A 10,622-nucleotide genomic window follows, 5' to 3' on the forward strand; every position below is an offset into this window, starting at 1 on the left:
GCCGACCAAGGCTCCCAGGGGGCCCATGGCTGCCAGGCCCATAACATTTATTGGCTGGGCTGCACGGGCCCCCTCAAGCCCATTGGCGCCTAGCACTGGAGGGGGCCCCGATGCTAGCGACAGCCACATTCACTTGTATCTGCATCCTCAGGACGCAGATATGAATTAATGATATAGGCTGCAGGCCAAGTTAGGACTGCAGCCTCTAAGGTGCTGGGAAGACTCCCTGGGCAGGCTGCAGTGATGACGTAACTGCATCACGCTGGTATGAGCATGCGTTCTGCCTGGAGACAGTGCAGCGCACCGTCCGTCGCGGGAACGGGGCAAGGTAAGTACAATGTTTTGTTTTGGAGGGCTATGTGGCAATATACAGGGGGGTGATTGCTGTGTAGCTCTACATACAAGGGGAGGGGGGATATGTGGCACTATATACAAGGGGAGAGGGGGCTGTGTAGCACTATATACAAGGGGAGGGGCTATGTGTGTGAAGCTATCTACAGGGGCTGTGTGTGTGGCGCTATCTACTGGGACTGTGTGTGTGACTATCTACAAGGGCTGTGTGTGATGCTATCTACTGGGGCTGTGTGTGTGACTATCTACAGGGGCTGTGTGTGGCGCTATCTACAGGGGCTGTGTGTGTGGCGCTATCTACAGGGGCTGTGTGTGTGGCGCTATCTACAGGGGCTGTGTGTGTGTTGCTATCTACAGGGACTGTGTTTGTGGCGCTATCTACAGGGGCTGTGTGTGTGGCACAATCTAGAGGGGGCTGTGTGTGGTGTTATCTAAAGGGGGCACTGTGTATGTGGTGCTTTACTTTACATTCTGTGAGTCACTAGATTTATAGAGAATCTGTCTCCTCTCCTGACATGTTTTTTATAGGAAATCCTTGTCTTTCACAAAATATATTTGTGCAGTCCAGGACTGATAGACAAATGTGTGTTACCATTCCCCTTGTCAGGAGGATGTGTCCCTGCACAGTGTGATACTGTCAGTATGTAGGGACGCAGCCCTTTGACAAGGGGAATCGTAACACCCATCTGTTAATGCTTGCACAAAAAGGTAGTGTTAACAATAGTTGTGGCGCGGCAGGGCGGCGGAGGAGTAGGGGGGCCCAAGTTTGGGTAACAGCCCAGGGCCTATGGCCTACTTAATCCGCCACTGTTTAGGGGGCCTCGTTCTGGAGATAGGCGCCGGTCACAGAGGTGGGACTCCCATCTATCTGACATTTATGACATATCCTGTGGAGATGTCATAAATGTCCTTCATGGGAAAACCCCTTGAAGGGGATAGACAAATCTTACCTGTCCATACAGAAGTGACATTAATACATTGGGAGGAGCTTTTAGTTGCCGGTTAGTTGTCCGTTCTACGATGGTTGGAAACCGAACAGTTTCTATGGCGATGACGTAACATGGGAGCCCTGCATGTTGTCCAGTGGGAGCGGAGTCTGTTTAGAAAGAGAGAAATCCAATATTTATTATAATATTACAGGAAAATGTATAGTAGGGGATAATGTTTTATCCATACCACCTTAAAAATCCTGATTAGAGAGCGGACCCTGTCCCATATATACTTATAACTGAACAGTACATTATATACAGTATATATGAGGACAGTAAGGAGGGAGTACAGTATATACAGTGAGGACACACTCCATACATATAACAGAACAGTACATTATATACAGTATATATGAGGACAGTAAAGAGGGAGTGCAGTATATACAGTGAGGACACGTCCCATATATATATACATACAACTGAACAGTACATTATATACAGTATATATGAGGACAGTAAGGAGGGAGTACAGTATATACAGTGAGGACATGCTCCATATATACATATAACTGAACAGTACATTATATACAGTATGAGGACAGTAAAGAGGGAGTACAGTATATACAGTGAGGACACGTCCCATATATACATATAACTGAACAGTACATTATATACAGTATATATGAGGACAGTAAAGAGGGAGTACAGTATATACAGTTAGGACACGTCCCATATATACATATAACTGAACAGTACTTTATATACAGTATATATGAGCACAGTAAGGAGGGAGTACAGTATATACAGTGAGGACACACTCCATACATATATACATATAACAGAACAGTACATTATATACAGTACATATGAGGACAGTAAAGAGGAAGTGCAGTATATACAGTGAGGACACATCCCATATATATACATACATACAACTGAACAGTACATTATATACAGTATATATGAGGACAGTAAGGAGGGAGTACAGTATATACAGTGAGGACATGCTCCATACATATATACATATAACTGAACAGTACTTTATATACAGTATATATGATCACAGTAAGGAGGGAGTAAAGTATATACAGTGAGGACACACTCCATACATATATACATATAACAGAACAGTACATTATATACAGTATATATGAGGACAGTAAAGAGGGAGTGCAGTATATACAGTGAGGACACGTCCCATATATATATACATACAACTGAACAGTACATTATATACAGTATATATGAGGACAGTAAGGAGGGAGTACAGTATATACAGTGAGGACATGCTCCATATATACATATAACTGAACAGTACATTATATACAGTATGAGGACAGTAAAGAGGGAGTACAGTATATACAGTGAGGACACGTCCCATATATACATATAACTGAACAGTACATTATATACAGTATATATGAGGACAGTAAAGAGGGAGTACAGTATATACAGTGAGGACACGTCCTATATATACATACAACTGAACAGTACATTATATACAGTATGAGGACAGTAAGGAGGGAGTACAGTATATACAGTGAGGACATGCTCCATACATATATACATACGACTGAGAAGTACATTTTGTTTCCGGACAGTCTGCAGGATATTTATGTAGTGGAGCCCCCAGCAAGGCACCACCGTTTTACAACCCCTCCGACCTGAATATGTGTAGATAAGGGACCCCAGCAGATCCCTTGTTAGGTCCATGTAGAAGCTCAAACACTTCATGGTCCTTAAAGGGAATGTGTTGCCAGAAAAACATGTTTTTTTTAAAAAAATTAAACATTTAGTGTGTGGGTGATTAACCATTGTTCACATTTTTTTTATTTTTTTCGCGAGTCAGGAAATATTATAAATTATTTCTAATTTATAATACTACCCATTTTTGGTCACTAGATGGAGCTAGTTCCCAAAATTGCAGCATTGCAACATTGGGTTAAAAGCCCTCGCTCTAGTGAGCTCTCAGCATCCCCCCTCCTTTATCCTGGCTAGTGCCGGGATAAACGAGGGGTTTGAACGGTGTAACCTCCTACACTGTGTGTCGCCATTTTTTGAGCTAACACACAGCGTAGTAGGTTTACATACAGTAGTAAACACACAAACACGAACATACATTGAAAGCTCTTACCTGCTCCTGCCGCCGCGGCTCCCTCCGGCCCGTCCGCTCCGTTTGCTGCCGCTGGTCCAAGTGCACAAATCCGGAAGCCGCGACCGGAAGTAGTAATATTACTGTCCGGCCGCGACTTCCGGTCCACAGAAAAATGGCGCCGGACGGCGCCAATTTCGAATTGGACTGTGTGGGAGCGGCGCATGCGCAGTTCCCACACAGACGCCGTACACGGAAGTCAATGGGACGGGAGCCGTTCACAGTCCCTATGGGACTGTGGCTGCCGTATTCCATGTCTGTATGTGTCGTTAATCGACACAGACAGAAATGGAACAAAAAATGGCAGCCCCCATAGGGAAGAAAAAGTGTAAAAATAAGAAAAAGTAAAACACAAACACACAAATGAATATAAACGTTTTTAATAAAGCACTAACATCTTTAACATATAAAAAAATAATTTGTGATGACACTGTTCCTTTAAGAATAAGATGGGGGTGATGCATTGTCACAGGCACAACTAGAGGTACAGGCCTTGTTATCCATATTTGTGCCCCCGAGTGGCCACTATTTTACCACTGATCTCTATAAAATGGCAAGATAATAGGGATTTTCCGGTTTCATGTAACTAGATGCTTAAATTTCGTATAATGAAAAGTTCGGCAACTTACTAATTCCTCAGCATTTTTAAGATATCTGTTTGGGGTCAGTGAATGTGAATATTCTTTTTTATATCCAGGAACATGCCTGATATTTCTCGCAGCTGATAGTTTGTTACAATTGGATCCATTCTAGGTCAGGATTTTCCTCACTGTTTCGGCTATTCATGCCCGCCGGCTTACTCTCTGCTCCGTAGAAGTTCCAGATTTGGGGGTGGGTTGTTGTTAAGGGCAGATGGGTGAAATGTCCCAGGCCCGCTTGCTTCATCATCTTGATACATACAAGCAGAGCAGCCCCAGGCTACTGCACATGCCCAAAAACGTCTTGTATTATTCCATGTGCAGCACTGGGTGGGTAGGGGGCAAGTGCCAAAAGAACGTTTACCCAACCGTGCACCACAGATAGAGGCTGCCATTGGGGTTGCATACGGTTTATTTACTTACAGACGCAAATCCTATAAACCTAGAAATTCACATTACTGATGTCAGCTTTCTGTCATTTAACCACTGGGTGACATACATTTACAGCGCCATGCAGTTAGCACAAAGAACCGTAAATGTACAGTACTTGGATGGTGCGGGAAATAGCGTAGAACCCGGAACGTTACCCCTCAGTTGCTGTGGTCAATAGTGGGGCATCTATGTGGGTAAACAGATGGCGGGGGCTTCCTCTGTCACCATCAGCATAATCGCAGGTTTCTGATAGGTGCCATGGCAACCGGGGGCCTAAACAAGGCTCCCAGGTCTGCCATGTGTGAATGCTTATAAAGCCATGCCATTATGTACTCAACGCCTTTGTTGCAGAAGTTTTGTTGCGTTACTGGTTGCCCTTGGATCCGACCAAAACCCATTCCTATGGCTATGGTCGGGAAAAGACACATCCCGACCTTAGTATGGCTTTGTGGTCGCTTTCAATGTTCTCATGAACGCGCTTTATTTCGTTTGCACTCCGGAACATCCAATTATTCCCGAGTGCTTGGTGTGACTACCAGCCTGTAGCTGCAACTGCGCATGCGCAACAGTAGCGCTGCCCAAGTCCTCGCCTGCACCCGGGAACCGGCGACTGTTCCCGAGTGCTTCTACGAAACTTGCATTTCAGCAAGTCTGTATGTACCCGGGAACCGGTGACTGTTCCCAAGTGCTTATTCTAAACCTGTATTTCAGCGTGCGCTACTGCTCATGCGCAGTCACATCGCTGTAGAGGACTGTATGTACCCGGGAACCGGCGACTGTTCCCAAGTGCTTATTCTTAACCTGTATTTCAGCGTGCGCTACTGCTCATGCGCAGTCACATCGCTGTAGAGGACGGTATGTACCCGGGAACGCTAGAAACCAGCCAGATAATTATCAGTAATTAATAATAATATTAATAATAATATTAATTACCAGTCCTCTGATTCCTCCATTGCCGCTGACTGGTGGATTCTATATTTTGCTTCTCTTCACTTATAGACATCTAGAAAAGAAAGAGGTGCTATAATACGTTCCTGGTATATGCTATAGATGTACTGGATCAGTAAAGAGATGTTAGTTTCTCATAAAACTCATGCCTGGTTTCTCATAAAACTCAAATCATTTTTAAGGGGCAATTAAATCCGTTCTGGGGTACATTCTGCGGAGCCAAACTAGAGATCCCACCTCAAGTCTTCCTATCCAAGAGGTCGCACCGACCACCCCACCCTGACTAGAAGCCACAAGTATCATAGAATTGTCTCTGACCACAGCCCCTAAATTATTCACCAATCACACCAAAGATCAGATGTCTAGAAGAAATAGCGCTCTCCTTCACATCTGTATAACAGAAAACCATTCTACAATCTATTCACTGGACCATTTACATCTCATTTATAACATGGGCCTAAGTGTGGCCTAGAGAGGACACCAAATATCTAATATCATCCATCAGGAAAAATATTACACATTCAATAGAGACCTCACATGCGCCAAGTTATGACACAAAGTGATATCACTAGTAGAGAAAATAGCCGAACACTGACTTGTGACTTCTGGCCAAATCACTAGAGAGGAAAAGAAAAGGAGACGCGTGAACTAAACTGCGCCACTCACAGCAAAAATATTAAAACCCTGCCCACACAAACCCTACAAAAATGAGCCTTATTTCAGGGGAGACTTTCATGGACACAGCTGATAACCAGAAAGATTGTGTAACATACTGACAAACAAAATATACTGGGCTCGATAACGTCATTGTCATTACACATAGGGATTTCTACATCAGGAACACCTCAAATAATGATGATATCTTGTTACTAGCCGGGAGGTAAGGGGCGTCTGGCTGCAACATTTATCACCCCATTCATCGCTACTTTTAAAATGGTGGATCTGATCGCAAGTAGAGTGTCCTTCCTTACCCTGGCATTTTATAGGACTTCTTCCCATCTTAGACATTTATGGCATACATCAGAGCTGGACCCGCCATAAATGTCTAAGATGGAAAAACCCCTTTAAGCTGCACACTCGTCTGTAATAGATGAAACACTACTCTATGGCCAGAGGTAGACAACTGACTGTTAGAACGTCCAAATGTCCTCAAGAATATCCTCCAAGAACAAGAACTCCAGAAGAAAACTCTTCTGCAAACAGCAACCAAACCGCATTTCACCGGGGAAATCCAACTCAAAATCACTTTATTACCAGAACTGTATGAATTATTTCTATCACACCTACTTTACTTAGTCATAATACTTTCTATAGGAATTTTATCAACATTTCGGCCCCATTCACACGGCCGTGCCCATAATCATGGGCCGTGATTGTGGGCACGGCCAGCTGCCGATGGCCGCGGGCCGCACTCTCATACAAAGTATGGGAGCACGGCCCATAAAAAACGAAAAGTAGGACATGCTCCATAATTCACGGCACGGTTCTACGGCACAGACAGCTATCCGTAGCGATACGGAAAGGCGTCTGCGGCCAATAGAACCAGGCGGTTCTGTTTTTTTACAGTCATGTGCATGGGGCCTTAAATTGTTACTAAACATAGTGACATGTCAGAAGTTTTGATCGGTGGGAGTCCTAGCACTGAGACCCCCCACTTATTGCTAAAATGAAGCAGCAGAAGCGGCAGGGTGAGCGATGTACTGCTTTGTTTCTGATCGTCTTCCCTCGGAAAGTTGAGCAAACGGTGTACAGACTCAAAGTTTCCATTTAGTCCGTACAACGCTCGCTCAGTTTTCCGTGGAAAGCCAATCAGAAACCATGCGGCACAGCACTCACCCAAGCGCTTCTGCCGCTTCGCTGTAGCAGTCGGTGCTGAGACCCCCACTGATCAAAACTTCTGCTATGTCACTTTGATATGTTAAAAGTTTAGTTACACTTTATCAGCCTCACACAAGACTAAAAACATACCTTTACCGAACTGCCCCATGGCAATCACAATACCTAAACGGCTCCAACGCCAGTCACAAAGTCCTATAAATTAATCAGTTTAATAAATGTGTTGCATTTTTCTGCTGGGCCGTGCGGTAAAATTGTGCATCAATGACCACACCATGCGCCATAGCATCCCTCCCACGTCTCCCATAACATAAAAAAACACATACTCACCTCACCGCTCTTCTTCTCCCCTCCATCTCGTCATCATTTCAGCGCCGCTCATACATAGTCGATGCTGAGAAGTGTCAGAGCCATATATGCAGGAGCGGATTACAATGAGGGAAATGTGGGCACTTGCCCAGGTCCCGAGGCTGAAGGGGGACCAGTTCGCCCCGGTTTTCCCGAACTGGTTGTTAAAATTACAGCTGGTTCAGAGAACCGGGGTGAAACAGGACTTCTTACCCAATTGTATCTGTGTCCTTAGGATGCAGATACAACTGATTACTATTGCACTGGCTTTTTTTCTGTGGGCAGCATTGGGGCAATATCTACAGGGCACTCTATTTACACTGGGCAATATCTACAGGGGGCATTTTGACTGGCGCGATCTACAGGGGGCAGTGTGACTGGCACTATTTACAGAGGGTATTGTGACTGGTGCTATCCACAGAGGTTATTGTGACGGTCATTATTTACAGAGGGCATTGTGACTGGCGCTATCTACAGGGGGCATTGTCACTGGCGCTATCTACAGGAGGCATTGTTAGTGTGTGTGGTGTTTTACTTTACAGTGTTTGACACAATTGAATTAATGGAGACAGAGTATGGAGCTATTATTTTCAGAGGCACAGAGTATAGTACTATTATAGTCAGGTGCATAGAGTGTGGCACCATGAGAATTTTATCTTCGTTTATAGGTGCGGAAATGTTGGAAAAGTGAGGAGCCGAAGACATCTGACCGGCAAACTCTGCAGAAATGGTCAGTGGCTGGGAGAAGTCATCATAGAGGTCTGGTCCCCATGGAGAAGAAAAGAGAAGAACAACGAAAAAGAATCGTCACATGTGAGTCACTCAATGTAAATGTTTATTCTCCGTGACTGATCAGTACTGTAGTCACACCCATTATCTCACTGCAGATCATACAGTATCGTTCCCTTTTGTGAAACAACAACTTCCAGCATATCCTAACCATTGTTCTGGCTATATTGGGAGCAGAAGTTTAAGGTCAAACAAACTTATATGGCAAGGGTTAAACTGAATTTGCAAATGATCTCTGTACCGAGCTGTATTTGTGCTCGTGCTATATTTATGCATTGAGCTTGGTTCTGGTGCTGTATATATGTACTGAGTTTTGTTCTGGTGCTGTATATATGTACTGAGTTTTGTTCTGGTGATGTATATATGTACTGAGGTTGGTTCTGGTTTTGTATTTATTTATTGAGCTTAGTTGTGGCACTGTATATATGTACTGAGCTTGTTTCTGGCAGGGTATATATGTACTGAGCTTGGTCCTGATTTTGTATTTATGTAATGAGCTTGGTTCTGGTGTTGTGTTGATGTACTGAGCTTGGTTCCGGAGCTGTATTTATGTACTGAGCTTTGTTTTTGTGCTGTATTTATGTACTGAGCTTGGTTCTGGTGCTGTATTTATGTACTGAGCTTGGCTCTGTTGTATATATGTACTGAGCTTGGATCTGGGGCTGTATATTTGTACAGAGCTTGGTTCTGGAGTTGTATTTATATTTAAATGATCTCTGTACCAAGCTGTATTTTTGCTGGTGCTGTATTTATGTATTGAGCTTGGTTCTGATGATGTACATATGTACTGAGGTTTGTTCTGGTGCTGTATATTTGTATTGAGCTTGGTTCTGGTGTTGTATTTATATTCAAATGATCTCTGTACCAAGCTGTATTTTTGCTGGTGCTGTATTTATGTATTGAGCTTGGTTCTGATGATGTACATATGTACTGAGGTTTGTTCTGGTGCTGTATATTTGTATTGAGCTTGGTTCTGATGATGTACATATATACTGAGCTTGGTTCTGGAGCTGTATTTATGTACTGAGCTTGGTTTTTGTGCTGTATTTATGTACTGAGCTTGGCTCTGTTGTATATATGTACTGAGCTTGGATCTGGGGCTGTATATTTGTACTGAGCTTGGTTCTGGTGTTGTATTTATATTTAAATTATCTCTGTACCGAGCTGTATTTTTGCTGGTGCTGTATTTATGTATTGAGCTTGGTTCTGATGATGTACATATGTACTGAGGTTTGTTCTGGTGCTGTATATTTGTATTGAGCTTGGTTTAGGTTTTGTACGTATGTACTGAGCTTGGTTCTGGAGCTGTATTTATGTACTGAGCTTGGTTCTGATGTTGTATTTATATACTGAGCATGGTTCTGGTACTGTATTTATGTGCGGAGCTTGGTTCTGCGGCTGTATATATGTACTGAGCTTGGTTCTGGTGCTGTATATATGTAGTGAGCGTGGTTCTGGGGCTGTATATATTTACCTTATCTTAAGGTAAAAATATATGTTAAATCTACTTTTACCTTAAGAGAAGGTAAGTGTGTACAGTAAAAACTAAACCCAAAAAAACATGGAGGAAGCTCAGTTTTCTCAAATTCAACCATTACATGGTACTTTAAATGGTGCCTAAAAAACTACAACTCCTCTCGCAAAAAAATAATCCTTCACACACCACTCCATTGACGTAAAAATAAAAAAGTTATGACTCTAGGAAGGTGAGTGACAAATGAAAAATGGCTTTGACTATAACCTCTTCAGGCCGAAGCCATTTTAATAGAGTTTGAGGGCTTTTTTTTTACGGGAGGCGTCGTAGTTTCTATTAGTAGCATCTAAAGTACCATACAATGCACTGGTAAACGGGAAAAAAATTATTTGCGTGCTGAATTGGAAAAAACTGCGATCCCTTCATGGTTTTTTGGGTTTTCGTTCTTACAGATTTCACCGTGCTCGTAAAAATGAAAACGGAACTACATGCTGTGGCTCAATACGATTGCGGAGATACCAATTTATATAGGTTTTCTTAAATGATACTACTTTCAAAGAAAAAAAAACTTTTTGTTAACATTTTTTTTTTTGTGTAGCCACATTCTAAGAGCCGTACGGTTTTTATTTTTTCATCGATTGAGCGGTGTGATGCGTATTTTTTGTGGGACGAGCTCAAGTTTTTATAGGTACCATTTTTTGGGTTCACCATGCGCGTTAAATAAC

Source organism: Rhinoderma darwinii, assembly GCF_050947455.1.
Source record: "Rhinoderma darwinii isolate aRhiDar2 chromosome 11 unlocalized genomic scaffold, aRhiDar2.hap1 SUPER_11_unloc_6, whole genome shotgun sequence".
Classification (NCBI taxonomy): Eukaryota; Metazoa; Chordata; class Amphibia; order Anura; family Rhinodermatidae; genus Rhinoderma; species Rhinoderma darwinii.